This window comes from Diaphorina citri, unplaced genomic scaffold (genome assembly GCF_000475195.1).
Source record: "Diaphorina citri unplaced genomic scaffold, Diaci psyllid genome assembly version 1.1 scaffold929, whole genome shotgun sequence".
NCBI classification, from domain to species: Eukaryota; Metazoa; Arthropoda; class Insecta; order Hemiptera; family Psyllidae; genus Diaphorina; species Diaphorina citri.
Window position 1 is genome coordinate 48,661 of NW_007378360.1, and position 15,047 is coordinate 63,707.

Below are 15,047 nucleotides of genomic sequence, written 5' to 3' on the forward strand. Positions count from 1 at the left end.
TTTCGATCTAGTATTACGTATTGACTAGGGGCATGTGGATCTGGTAGTCTTGGCACTACCTGCAGATCACGATTTGCCAATTTTACAACCGGAGAATCTGAGGAATGTTGTAAGTATTATCTCGGAAGTTTTATAATCGGTTCTCTGTATGACGTCAGTTTGATCATCTTGGAGTGTCCGCTTTGGGAGTGCACCAATGAAGAAACGTTACAAACGTGTTAAGTCAGCTCTGGCTTAAAGGATCATTTTTAAGAAAGGGGCGATTAGTAAACTGTGACCTACAGGAGCCTTTCTAAGATTAAGATTATATTAATAATATTAAATTTCAATAAATAAATTCTAATTTGTCTATAAAATAAAAATCAAACAAATTGATATTATATTATTTTAATGATCCGGAACTAGTATCATGCTTAAAACTAAGCCTTTAGACTTCTAGAGAGCTATAAAGGTTTTTCCACATGTGCATGTTTTACATGACTAATGAATGACCACACAAAACCACCTTCTTGGACAGCACATAAACAAACAATACAGACATGTACAAGCATTTCTCTATTTGATTATACAGTCATAGACTCCTAATGCTATCTAGCTAGCTCATTACAGTCATTACACAGTCTCGTCATGTCACCCATCCGAATGATCACCAAGGCCAGGGACGCGTTAGCTTTGAACTTGATTGCAGCTAATCAGTACTACTGATTCAGTAGTAATTTTGGATTCTCGTCACAACCTGATAGCATGTGCCTGAAGTCGCAATGCAAACCGGCTAAACAATAAATTAAATGACTTCCGCACTCATCTGCTAATCGAATTTGATTGTTGTTTACGGAAATTATTGTAGGGCCTAAATTTTTCAACAAATTGGATCTTCGTTTCCTCAATCGTGACCTAATCAACTTGTGTCGATTGATTCTTTAGGGATTTTATTATCTTCAGGGTTCTTTCCAGTCCCTTACATACCTAGGAAACACAAGGACACTCCACGATACCTAGGAGTTACCCTCGACAGGTCACTGACTTACAAACAACACTGCCACAACACCAAGCTGAAAGTCTCATCCCGAACAATAAGTCAAATAACTTCCGCACTCATCTGCTAATCGAATTTGATTGTTGTTTACGGAAATTATTGTAGGGACTAAATTTTTCAGCAAATTTGATCTTCGTTTCCTCAATCGTGACCAAATCAACTTGTGTCGATTGATTCTTTAGGGATTTTATTATCTCCGAGGTTCTTTCCAGTCCCTTACATACCTAGGAAACACAACGACACTCCACGATACCTAGGAGTTACCCTCGACAGGTCACTGACTTACAAACAACACTGCCACAACACCAAGCTGAAAGTCTCATCCCGTAACAACATTATCAAAAAGCTGACAGGTTCAAGTTGGGGTGCCTATCCACATGTTCTCCGCACATCTGCGATCGCTCTAAGCTTCTCGGCGGCTGAGTACGCAGCCCCAGTCTGGAAGTCCTCAGCACACGCGAAGAAAGTGGATGTCGCCTTGAATGAAGCGGGCCGAATTGTCACAAATTGTATCATGTCCATATCCATAGTCCACTTAAAAAATGAAGTATCCAGCATTCAAAGAATTAATTTATTAATTCCTATGAATAAATTAATAATGTGTTGACATACACACATTTTGTCAATAAAATACTTCTCATATCCATAGTCCACTTAAAAAATGAAGCATCCAGCATTCAAAGAATTAATTTATTAATTCCTATGAATAAATTAATAATGTGTTGACATACACACATTTTGTCAATAAAATACTTCCAACTCTTCTTAAAAATATTAATGGCATCAGGGCTGCTTCGGTAAATATCATATACTTCCAAGGCACTCACTTCACACACTACCACGGGTTGTCGGGTTACGGCCACTGGGGCCTAATTTTATAAAAAATTTACTGACTTTTGTGAAAATTTGACCGATTTTCAAGAAAAATTGCGATTTGAATGGTCAGATCTGGTCGGAATATAAATGGCAACTCACCAGGTACAATAAATTGTTGATGGAACAAAAATCTCTACTAGGAAACAGTGTTCTCTTTATGTTGTTCTCCTATGATAGCATTGTCCCTGTTTTACTCCCTGTAATATCATTGTTGTTCTCGTTAATTGATATTAGTTGATCAGTTGGGAATGACTTCCGATGTTACCAATCTGGTTGGCCTTGGCCTACGATACTGCCAGTCGTGTTGACAATGCAACTTCCCTATGATAGCATTGTCCCTGTTGTACTCCCTGTAATATCATTGTTGTTCTCGTTAATTGATGTTAGTTGATCAGTTGGGAATGACTTCCGATGTTACCAATCTGGTTGGCCTTGGCCTACGATACTGCCAGTCGTGTTGACAATGCAACTCTGGCTTAAAGGATCATTTTTAAGAAAGGGGCGATTAGTAAACTGTGACCTACAGGAGCCTTTCTAAGATTAAGATATGTCACAATATTGCCATCAGGACTGCCAGGTCGATTACACTGGGCGAACTTCACGCAGTGAATGCTGGTCCACTTTTAAGTGACAGCTTCAGCGTTGAAAATAAGGAAGTTCATATGGGGATTATGGGGTGAATATATTCAAACAATTTTCTATGATACAGTAAGGAAGCCATAGAAAACTCCTTAAAGCTTATGTCTATGATGTTCCATTCATAGCAGTCATAATACAGGGACGTATTGAAAAACTCACTGTAAATAAGGAGTTTCATTTGTTACTTAACAAAATGTAAAGAAAAGCGATTGATTCGAATTGGCACAAAACATTATTTGACGTCAAGTTCCGATTTTACTGAGATAAAAGGTCGGGAGTTCAGGACCTAATTTCAAAAATATAGGTATCTATTCCCATTTTAATGAAATTTGGTACATTTGTTTGACACATAAAAAGATTTTTGACCCCCGCCGGAAATCGAACTTGAGACCTCCTGCGTGTAAACCTAGTGTGATGTCCACTAGGCCACGAAGGTTACAGTCAAACCCAACCTTTTCCTTCCTATAACTTCCGTTGGGGTCGAGTGGATTGGATGATCTCCATTTATCAAAGCTGTAGGGTTTCCTTGCCCTTGATTAATTTGAAGAAGCCCTTTTTAGTCCGTCCTTCCTTTATTATTACAATAGTAATAAAAAGGTATAAGGGACGGACTATTGTATTCGCTTCGGTGTCTGACCTTTTCCTTCCTATAACTTCGGTTGGGGTCGAGTTGATTGGATCTCCATTTATCAAAGCTGTAGGGTTTCCTTGCCCTTGATTAATTTGAAGAAGCCATTTTTAACTGTTGAATTCTAATTTCTTATTCTTCTATCTTCCCTAGGAATGGCAGAATTTCTACCTAGCCACCGTCTTCGCCATCTTCATCGCTTGCATGATCCTGCAAATACCTCGCCTCAACATTCATCCCGACATTAAGATGCTAGTGTTCGTATGTTGGGCTGCCTACGGGGTTGTACCCACAGTACACTGGGCTGTCATTATGGGAGGCTGGGATAACCCCATTGTTAATGTAAGTAGTGATGGGTCGTGGGTAAATACCCACTGGGTGGGTAAATAAAAATTGGGTATTTTAAAAAAAAGAAGAAAAATAAACAAAAAACATCGTCACTTGATTTTTTTTTAATTTCCTGGGCACAATTCGACTGAGGCGCTTCTTGAAAATACCCGGGTACTTATAAAAATTGGGTATTTACCCCAAAAATAAGTACCTGGGTATTTACCCATCACTAAATGTAAGTGATGCACAAAAAGTACAATCCGTGTAGGGGCAAACAGAGCTTCCACGAATCCACAAAGTTATACTCCCCTCAGAAACAAAGTGTGTAGGGCCATCGGCTTTAATAAACGCCCTTGGTCACTGCGACCTGGTTAGATCTTTTGTGATATTGCCTCGGTATCTTTGTGAAGGTCCATGTTTGATAAAACAATGAACTAAAATCTAAAACGTACCTGTGAAGTTGTAAAAGTTATTTTCCCTAAGCAAGGTCTTTTTACTGAATTGTTAGTTGTATGTATTATTCTTTAACCCATCAAATATACGAGACCTTGTTTAGACTGCTGGGGATCTATCTGACGTATGTCTCTTTTCTCTCCTCCAGATGCTTCTGCCGCGAGTGATGGGCATGTACGGTATTTCCGGGCTGGCGTTTCTCATCTACATCACCCGCTTCCCCGAATGTTTCTTCACCGGCAAGGTCGACTATATCGGTTCCTCGCACCAATGGTGGCACTTCTTCGTGGTGCTGGCCCTCTACTATTGGCACAACACGGGCATCAAATACATCGAGTATAGGATGAGATATATGACCCATGCAAACAAACTGAGGTAATCAGAACCGAAAACTCCGACACAGTTGTCTATGCCCTATGGCTACTGTTATTTCCATTGACATTTCAAGTTTCATTAGGTGACATAGACATCAGCTATTATTTTATTTTCTCCTTTGTTGTAAGATAAAGCTTGGTGAATCAAAATCTTACATACCTATTTGAGAAAATCACAAAAATAGAAAGTAAAAATAATGCCTTTTTTCGAATAAGGCGTTTTAACTCTGGAATCCCAGGTCGTTCACGCCGATAGTACCTTTTTGTTTCCAAATTGGCCATGTTTACCCCCCTTGAACTGGGTGGAGTGGTAAACTGGATCTAGTCTGATTTAGAGCCTCTTTTGAGGAAGTGCCTTTGGGTGGAACCCTATAAATTTGCATCTCAAAATCTGAAGCCGATAAAAAATTAGAAATTGAAACATACATAAAATATTCTATTGTCATCCAAAATATCAAGTTTCAAGAAAATCGGTTCAATAAAAAGTGATTTGAGAGTTAGTTACAAGATATATGACATTGATTTCAGGAAAAGAACTTTAATATATGAACTTGAGAATTTAACTCTTCCTTCTGTTCTCCCTTAGGCGATCAGATCTCCACCAAACTGTTTTATCTCTCATCTCAAACTTAACATAGATATCTAAAGCTACCTAATTGTATGTTAGATTGGATTATTGGATTTGGCTTCATGCAAATTTCCTAATCTTGACTAATTGCTTGTACACAAACATCATCAAGAGAATCTATAAGACAAACATCACAGCAACAGATGTAAGAATTTTCAGGGGCAAGGTGTTTTTAGGAAGGCTCACAATTCCAAGGTAACTTGTCCATCTGTAAAACATACATATCTACCGGCCTATAAGTTCTTTAAGAACTTGTTTATAAGTAGTTCATTTTGGGCATTTATTTGGTTTTACGTATTGACAGAACAAGTCCAGTAGTTAAAAGACCTTTTATAGCTTGAAAACAGGATCTTCCTCCTCCTCTTCTTTTTCGCCTCCTCCTCTCTTTTTCATCCCATTCCTCTTTGTACTTTTTTTTGTATCTCAATTAATTTATTTAAATTGATATAGTACGGGCTCTGAGGAGAAGCCTGGGATAATTTGCGAGGAGGATAAGAAGATAATTTGTGAAATGCCACCCGGGCCTCGGCTACAGATGGATGGGAACGAGGAAAAGTGATTTGGGAAATTAGGGAATGATCCTCCTACCTCCTAGCAATATTATTGTAATTAAAAGGCTGGCGAATAGTTTTCTAACTCCACAAATAATCTTGGAAACCTGTACGACATATAGACAACACCTCATATGTTGCTTCTTCTTTTCAGCCAGCCTAGTTAGCTTGGAAGGGAGCCTTGCAAGCGCTAGGTTGTGAGTTCGAGTCCCGCCCGGGCGAACTTTATCCCAAACAGATAAGGTTCGTTCTCGGAACGGCTGGCTTTCTCCTATCTTGTCTTTCTCTTTTCACTTTCGGGACAATAAGACCTCTGTCGTTACAGTTCCCTCTATTAAACAGCTTGAAAAAACAGTCGACCATTATTCGCTTGGTCTTTATCAGGTCATAACAGTTTACACTGATAAGGGGTAACGGACCATTGAACGAAGAAAACATGAAAGTAAATAAAAACTAAAACAGACTATGGCTCACAAAGACAATATCATCACAAGACAATTAATTATTTATGAGATTAACGCAAGAGACCAACAGTCACATTTGCATAAATAAATCACCAAAGTGGCAAAAAAAAAAAAAAAAAAAAAAAAAAAAAAATACAATTTGTATACGTGTTATGACTGTCAAAGAAACTATTGCCAACATAAAAGGCATGTAGTTTGTAGCGAACTCGGTATCAGTGTTGGCTGTATACCTATATAGGTATCAGTTGGCTTTAGGTCTATGTATAAGTGTTGGCTGTATACCTAGGTATCAGTTGGCTTTAGGTCTATGTATAAGTGTTGGCTGTATACCTAGGTATCAGCACTATCAGTTGGCTTAAGTCTATGTATAAGTGTTGGCTTTATACCTAGGTATCAGTTGGCTTCAGGTCTATGTATAAGTGTTGGCTGTATACCTAGGTATCAGTTGGCTTCCCACCATGGTCCCTATGGTACTCTATTACAATTTAGAATCGATAATGCTCGGTTGTAAATCTTGGTGCGTTTGGTTCACTTTCTGCTGTGCCATATGCCTGTAGTACCTCTGACAATAGTAACCATGTTGTGCTAGTAGTGCCAATGTTGTGCCAGCAAACAACACAGTAAGGTGCCAACTACCAATGGGAAAATGTATGGCGAACCAGGTAAATGAACCTGAGGAATTCAAATGTGTTGAAGATCTTAAATATTCAGTGCAGTTGGAAGTGAAAATTGATGATAGAATATTTGGATGCAGGGAAAAGGCAGTTTGAATGGGGGCAATGCAAGAGAAAAGAAAGATAAGCAATTTCCAAAAAGGTATGTCTGGTGCATACAAATCATGAAGTACCGACAACAATATTGGAAAGTATATGTATCCCAAGTCCTTGTATTTTCTATGAAAATGGTATTCCTAATGGTGGAATTCTTTTGTTCTGAATAATAAATTCAAGTTTTCGGTTCCCTCCGAGCTGTTGTTGTTTAGACTTCCGAGTTGGCTCGAATCTGGTTAACCTTAAGCCAAAGCAGAGTTGACTAGACTATTCTCAGATCCGCCCTCTCCTTTGTGTTTGGAAATTGGAGAATCTGGTTATCATTCAAGTCGTCATAAATTCAAGTTTTCGGTTCCCTCCGAGCTGTTGTTGTTTAGACTTCCGAGTTGGCTCGAATCTGGTTAACCTTAAGCCAAAGCGAATTTACTACTTGCCCTTACTCAGAAATGATCCTTTAAAGTAGCTGACTTAACCATACTTCCTAAGGCTCCCATAGGCTAAAGTGAACTATATTGACTAGAGTTGACTAGACTATTTAGAAAAACTCCCCCAAGCTGAAGTTGACTAGACTATTCTCAGACCCGCCCTCTCCTTTGTGTTTGGAAATTGGAGAATCTGGTTATCATTCAACTCATAAATTCAAGTTTTCGGTTCCCTCCGAGCTGTTGTTGTTTAGACTTCCGAGTTGGCTCGAATCTGGTTAACCTTAAGCCAAAGCCTATAGTCATCTATGATTACTATAGTGTTTTCTATACTACAGCATACTGTAGAAACGTAGACACCTATGTCAGGGGTGGCCATAACGTGACTCGCTAGCCGATCTTGTCCGGCTCTCTAATCATAGTTTCGTAGATTCGTATAAGTCCAACACATCCCTTGGGTCAATTGCCCCAACACCTAAGCCTCAGAGTGGGATTTCTCTGTAAGCCTTTTGTATTATGGTTCATACTTGTTGAAAAATTTCTCTGAAGTTCAGAATTCCCATGATATTGAATTCTGCAGATTGTAGACCAAAATTTTCGCCCGCGGCGTGGCTCGCCACGAAAACGGCCTTTTGGGATTGCTGCTCTCAAAGGTAATAATAATAGACTCTTGAGTGGAAGGTAACCACTAGGCGAGGTTAACGCCGTAGGCGTTTTCTACCACCTAACCCTTAGAGCTCCATTATTTACGTTTTGATTTCAGGAAAAGAACTTTAATATGAACTTGAGAATTTAACTCTTCCTTCTGTTCTCCCTGAGGCGATCAGATCTCCACCAAACTGTTTTATCTTTCATCTCAAACTTAATTCCTAAAGCTACCTAATTGTATGTTAGATTGGATTATTGGATTTGGCTTCATGCAAATATCCTAATCTTGACTAATAGCTTGGCTCTCACACACAAACATCAAGAGAATCTATAAGACAAACATCACAGCAACAGATGTAAGAATTTTCAGGGGCAAGGTGTTTTAAGGAAGGCTCACAATTCCAAGGTATAACTTGTCCATCTGTAAAACATACATATCTACCGGCCTATAAGTTCTTTAAGAACTTGTTTACAAGTAGTTCATTTTGGGCATTTATTTGGTTTTACGTATTGACAGAACAAGTCCAGTAGTTAAAAGACCTTTTATAGCTTGAAAACAGGAGGAAGGCGGAAATTTCGAGTGGTTTTATTGTGTTTTCGAGGTCTTTTCAATTAGTACAGTAGGACTTGGATTGCAGTTGGGCAATTTACAAATATTTAGTTTCATGAGTTTCCTTGTTGAATCTCTTTGTTCATATGATGGACATCATTGTCTGTATTTTTGATGCTGCCAATTTTTGATGTCCTTTGACAATGATAAATATCTGGTGCATTTGAATAGTTATTTTTGTTAATTTGTGAAATCTAAAGATGCGTCCAAACATAGTCGACCGCCCGTCAATCGACGTGGATCCACATCGATTCACAATAAATTCAGATCGTTTGACGGTCGATGCCGTCGACGGTGGACAGTGGACACACCTTAGAACTGAGTTTGAGGTTCTGTACCTAATATCTGGTACCTATCGTTTTAGCATTAACTATCATTTTAGCATGCATTTAATATTCCCTTCTACTGATCTACTTTTACTCCTGTATCCAAACAGTTTTGGTTACAATGCTTGTACTGTGTAACCATTCATGTCGACACTGCTTTATGAGTCATTTACTCATTTTGTAACAAATGTGTGCAAGAGACTTTGTGTGAGCCATATTCAACTTCACTTGTTCAATACGCAACTTGTATTTGCGCATTTGCAGGATTTGTAGAGTATGAATTCAATGCTCAGACGAACCTGCAATGGCACCACTAACACTTTCCAAGTTGCCTACTTGTTCTATTAGGCCAGCCACTCACTATCAGGTATTAGACCTGACAGATACACCTGATCAAGTCCGCCTGCTAGGTCTACCTGATTTTGAATGAGCTCACACACTATCAGACCTGACAGTTACGGCTGAAAAGGTCCGCCTATCAGGTTTACCTGATACCTGACAGTGAGTGGCTGACCCAACACACTTTTCCTACAAGTTACCTACTTGGTCTAATAGAATCGCTTATCACGTGATGCCCCAGTCATGAAAGTCTGGTATCTCTATTGATATATCTCTATCTTCACAACTACGTCATTTTGACGTCACAAGACACACGGGAAATTCAAGACTACCGTACTGAAATGTCGTGAACTAGTTGCACTCCCCTATGACAAGATTCAACCGTGCCTCAAAACTAAAAATTATTAGATACCTAACTGACTAGATTTGCCATCAAACTTAGTCCCTTTCACGTATGTTCCCTCTATTTAGTCTGTCGCCTGTAAATCCTGTAACTGACACAAAAGGTAATTCCTAGTTACTGAACTTTATTTCATTATTTGACGCAAGCAGTTTTCCGTACTAAAACCGGTATTTTCGATCTAGTATTACGTATTGACTAGGGGCATGTGGATCTGGTAGTCTTGGCACTACCTGTAGATCACGATTTGCCAATTTTACAACCGGAGAATCTGAGGAATGTTGTAAGTATTATCTCGGAAATTTTATAATCGGTTCTCTGTATGACGTCAGTTTGATCATCTTGGAGTGTCCGCTTTGGGAGTGCACCAATGAAGAAACGTTACAAACGTGTATCTAGAAGTTCAGTAGTTTTTGCTGACCCGATCTTGATGACGTAGTTTGTTTTATTGAATGGGTACTTTCCAAAAATGACTTTTTATGTACAGTGTACAATACACATATTATAGAGGTTTATCGTCACTACTTAGATACTTTCCGGTCATGACAAAATTGATCCTTTCCAGTGTTGCGACACACTAATTACTTTTTCGTTACTGTTTTATTAGGTAACTGCTAAGTTCTGTTGTTATCTCGGAAATTGTTGTTATCTTTCAAAGCCATTTATCTCCGAATCTAAAAAGTATAACCATTCCCTGTGTCGAATCCAAGAGCTCCCAGAACAGCTGACATCAATATGTCGATCTATTGTTTATTTTTCAAGTTACTGGGTAGCTCCGGTGACAAAAGTCTTGAAGACAACAATGACAACATCGGGAAGTTCTGATTCTTGGTTTGGAAAATTCTGATTTTCCTAGTCAACATAAACCCCTGGAACATCTCTGTACAGATGACCAATAATGAATCAGTCCGGTACAGTTCTCAACTGCATTATCTTGCCAAGGTCTCATCATATCTAAGTTACCTAGTGAACCACTTTTCGTTCAGATTATCTCCGCAGACATTATCTGATGATGTGCAAGATATCCGGAAGTTCTGATTCTTGGTTTGGAAAATTCTGATTTTCCTAGTCAATATAAAACCCTGGAACATCTCTGTACAGATGACCAATAATGAATCAGTCTGGTACAGTTCTCAACTGCATCATCTCGCCAAGGTCTCATCATATCTAAGTTACCTAGTGAACCACTTTTCGTTCAGATTATCTCCGCAGATATATCTGATGATGGTGCAAGATAAGCGTTGTGATTAAGCAGTTCTTCTTGGTTTGACTTATCGCTATGGAAGTTTAGATAGTCTCAGATTATCTTCACGGTAAATGGGACAGTCTCCGAGTATGTTGAGAAATAACATGAGATTGTGTACTCCAGCCATAAGTCACAGAACTACTAATTCAAATGAATTTTCCCCCTGAAAGTTCCTTGATAGAGGGAACTGTAACTGCTAAGGTCTTATCGTCCTGAAAGTGAAGGGATTTCAGACTCTTTCCGAGCCAGCCTAGTTAGCTTAGTTGGTAGTGCGTCTGCCTCAGCGCTAGGCCGCGGGTTCGATTCCCGCCCAGGGCGGATTTTATCCTGATGGGATAATGTTCGTTCTCGGAACGGCTGGCTTTCTCGGTTAGCCTAGTGGTTAGCTTCCACTCAAGAGTGTTTTATTTATTTATTTTTTACTTTGTAAAACGATCTATGTGCTCATTTCCGTGTTTTAGTTGTTAAGATTGGTGGTTGATCGTAGTTGATCAACGTCGACGGAAATCGTACACTGCCTTGACAATATATATTCACCTCTTCGATCGTCGGGGTCGACCATGTGTGCAGCTTTAACGGCAATGAAGTCCAATCATTTTCTGTACCATTATTTTCAGATTTGTATGGTAACATCCACGCTATACCACGTGTTCTCGTGTAAGTCTGAGCGTCACTTCCACAACTTCCTCACATTTGATCTCTTCGGAATTGCACTTAGCTTGCTCGCAATCTATCTGACCGGAGTCTACTACGCTTTCTGGTGTCATAAGGTAAATTATAAGAACGACTTGATTGAAGACTAACTTTTTAAAGAGCTATTTTAACTTTGGATTAGGGGAAGACCAATATTTCTTGCAGTTAGAACTTTTTTTTTATCATAATAGTTTTTATTTTATTTTTTAATATCTGGCCAACAGCAGATATCGGTAGTCCCAGATGGTCACCCGTCCAGAAAACAACCACACATAACATTGCTCAACTTCAGTGATCCGTTAGAAACTGGTCAATTGAAAAGCACGCCTGATGAAATTCCAACAAAAAATTTTCACCGAACTCAACCATCCATAAGGTCCAAATATTGTCCTACATTTTCATTTCCCGGAAACAAATTAGTGTGAACGAAATGAGTCCAGTACAAAACAGTTATTAGAACCAAGTGCCACGGACAAGATTTAAAAGCTACAAGCTACGAGGAAATACTACTAAGTACCCTTCTCTTTATGATTACTGATTACTCTAATAGATAATTTTAGCCAAAGTTGAAAGACTTATCTCTTTACTATTTCGACCCGTAGTATGTAGGATCCTTCGAAAAGTAATCCTTCACACAGAAGATGATTGAAGTCTTGAGTCTTCTTGAGTTATAAAACCTATAGGTCCTCGTTCCTCGCATACATACAATTTGTATACGTGTTATGACTGTCAAAGAAACTATTGCCAACATAAAAGGCATGTAGTTTGTAGCGAACTCGGTATCAGTGTTGGCTGTATACCTATATAGGTATCAGTTGGCTTTAGGTCTATGTATAAGTGTTGGCTGTATACCTAGGTATCAGCACTATCAGTTGGCTTAAGTCTATGTATAAGTGTTGGCTTTATACCTAGGTATCAGTTGGCTTCAGGTCTATGTATAAGTGTTGGCTGTATACCTAGGTATCAGCACTATCAGTTGGCTTAAGTCTATGTATAAGTGTTGGCTTTATACCTAGGTATCAGTTGGCTTCAGGTCTATGTATAAGTGTTGGCTGTATACCTAGGTATCAGCACTATCAGTTGGCTTAAGTCTATGTATAAGTGTTGGCTTTATACCTAGGTATCAGTTGGCTTCAGGTCTATGTATAAGTGTTGGCTGTATACCTAGGTATCAGTTGGCTTTAGGTCTATGTATAAGTGTTGGCTGTATACCTAGGTATCAGTTGGCTTTAGGTCTATGTATAAGTGTTGGCTGTATACCTAGGTATCAGTTGGCTTTAGGTCTATGTATAAGTGTTGGCTGTATACCTAGGTATCAGTTGGCTTTAGGTCTATGTATAAGTGTTGGCTGTATACCTAGGTATCAGTTGGCTTTAGGTCTATGTATAAGTGTTGGCTGTATACCTAGGTATCAGTTGGCTTTAGGTCTATGTATAAGTGTTGGCTGTATACCTAGGTATCAGTTGGCTTTAGGTCTATGTATCTAAAGCTACCTAATTGTATGTTAGATTGGATTATTGGATTTGGCTTCATGCAAATTTCCTAATCTTGACTAATTGCTTGGCTCTCACCGGGATTTTTCTGTAAGCCTTTTGTATTATGGTTCATACTTGTTGAAAAATTTCTCTGAAGTTCAGAATTCCCATGATACTGAATTCTGCAGATTGTAGACCAAAATTTTCGCCCGCGGCGTGGCTCGCCACGAAAACGGCTTTTTGGGATTGCTGCTCTCAATGGTAATAATAATAGACTCTTGAGTGGAAGGTAACAGAGAATTTATAAGACAAACATCACAGCAACAGATGTAAGAATTTTCAGGGGCAAGGTGTTTTAAGGAAGGCTCACAATTCCAAGGTAACTTGTCTATCTGTAAAACATACATATCTACCGGCCTATAAGTTCTTTAAGAACTTGTTTACAAGTAGTTCATTTTTGGGCATTTATTTCTTAACAGAACTTATTGACAGAACAAGCCCAGTAGTTAAAAGACCTTTTATTATAGCTTGAAAACAGGAAGAAGGCGGAAATTTCGAGTGGTTTTATTGTGTTTTCGAGGTCTTTTCAATTATTACAGTAGGACTAGGATTTTCAAACAGTAGGACATGGATTGCACTTGGGCAATTTACAAATATTTAGTTTCATGAGTTTCCTTCTTGAAACTCTTTGTGACAAGATTCAACCGTGCCTCAATACTAAAAATTATTAGATAACTGACTAGATTTGCCATCAAACTTAGTCCGTATCACGTATGTTCCCTCTATTTAGTCTGTCGCCTGTAAATCCTGTAACTGACACTAAAGGTAATTCCTAGTTACTGAACTTTATTTGACGCAAGCAGTTTTCCAGTACTAAAACCGGTATTTTCGATCTAGTATTACGTATTGACTAGGGGCATGTGGATCTGGTAGTCTTGGCACTGCCTGTAGATCACGATTTGCCAATTTTACAACCGGAGAATCTCAGGAATGTTGTAAGTATAATCTCGGAAATGTTATAATCGGTTCTCTGTATGACGTCAGTTTGATCATCTTGGAGTGTCCGCTTTGGGAGTGCACCAATGAAGAAACGTTACAAACGTGTATGTGGAATCATTTTACAAAATGGGGTTTTTCTAGAAAAGACCGCATTTAAAATCCCTCACAGTTGATTCAAAGTAGGTAGTCTATTTTAGAGCAGTTGAACTGTTTATAAACCACTTCTGAATCAGCGCTTGTTCTCTCATACGTTACTTTCCATTCTTTGTGATTTCAATAACGATTTCTATGCAATCATTAGATAGGTACCTACCTACTATCTGCTTGATAGTCCACCAAACTAAACTACCAAATCTCAGTCATATACGGACAATGTTTGTTACGCCTATGCATCTTGAGCCAATAATACATATGTAATACACACCTAATTGTTTTTGTTTACTTTCTGTGGATTTTGTTTACATTGGCATCAATTTAGTGGGGGTGTGGGATTTCAACCTTGGTGTTCGATAACAGGATTTGATCTAATTGATCGATTTTAATCAGCTTGGAATATCATAAGATTAATCTACTACCTACCTACCTACTATCTGTTTGATAGTCCACCAAACTAAACTACCAAATCTCAGTCATATACGGATAATGTTTGTTACGCCTATGCATCTTGCATGAGCCAATAATACATATGTAATACACACCTAATTGTTTTTGTTTGCTTTCCGTGGATTTTGTTTACATTGGCATCAATTTAGTGGGGGTGTGGGATTTCAACTAATAACCTTGGTGTTCGCTAACAGGATTTGATCTAAATTGATCGATTTTAATCAGCTTGGAATATCATAAGATTAATCTACATGTGTACATAGTTGAATAATGTATTAGGAGACGGATAGAATTACATAACAGGGAAAACCTGGAAAAGTCATGGAATTTCATTCCAAGAAAAGCGTATAAACCCTGCAAAAAGAATTGACCTCACCCAGTATGAATCGGTCCGAGAAAAGTCAGAAGCATGTGATTGCCCATATCCATATTATGGTGGCCCATCCAGATACCAATCAAATGTTGCTTTAACATTAGTAAAATAGTAATCCAATGGTTTAAAAAAATGAAAAAAAAAAAAAAAATCTTTTCGGTTTT

At 38.5% G+C, this 15,047-nt stretch overlaps 1 protein-coding gene across 1 annotated transcript in view; it reads left to right on the forward strand.

Moving 5' to 3' along the window:
* The window catches only part of LOC103513135 (progestin and adipoQ receptor family member 3), a 45,403-nt gene that overhangs the window by 13,747 nt on the left and 16,609 nt on the right, over positions 1-15,047 (forward strand). The gene's annotated exons all lie outside the window — the stretch shown is intronic.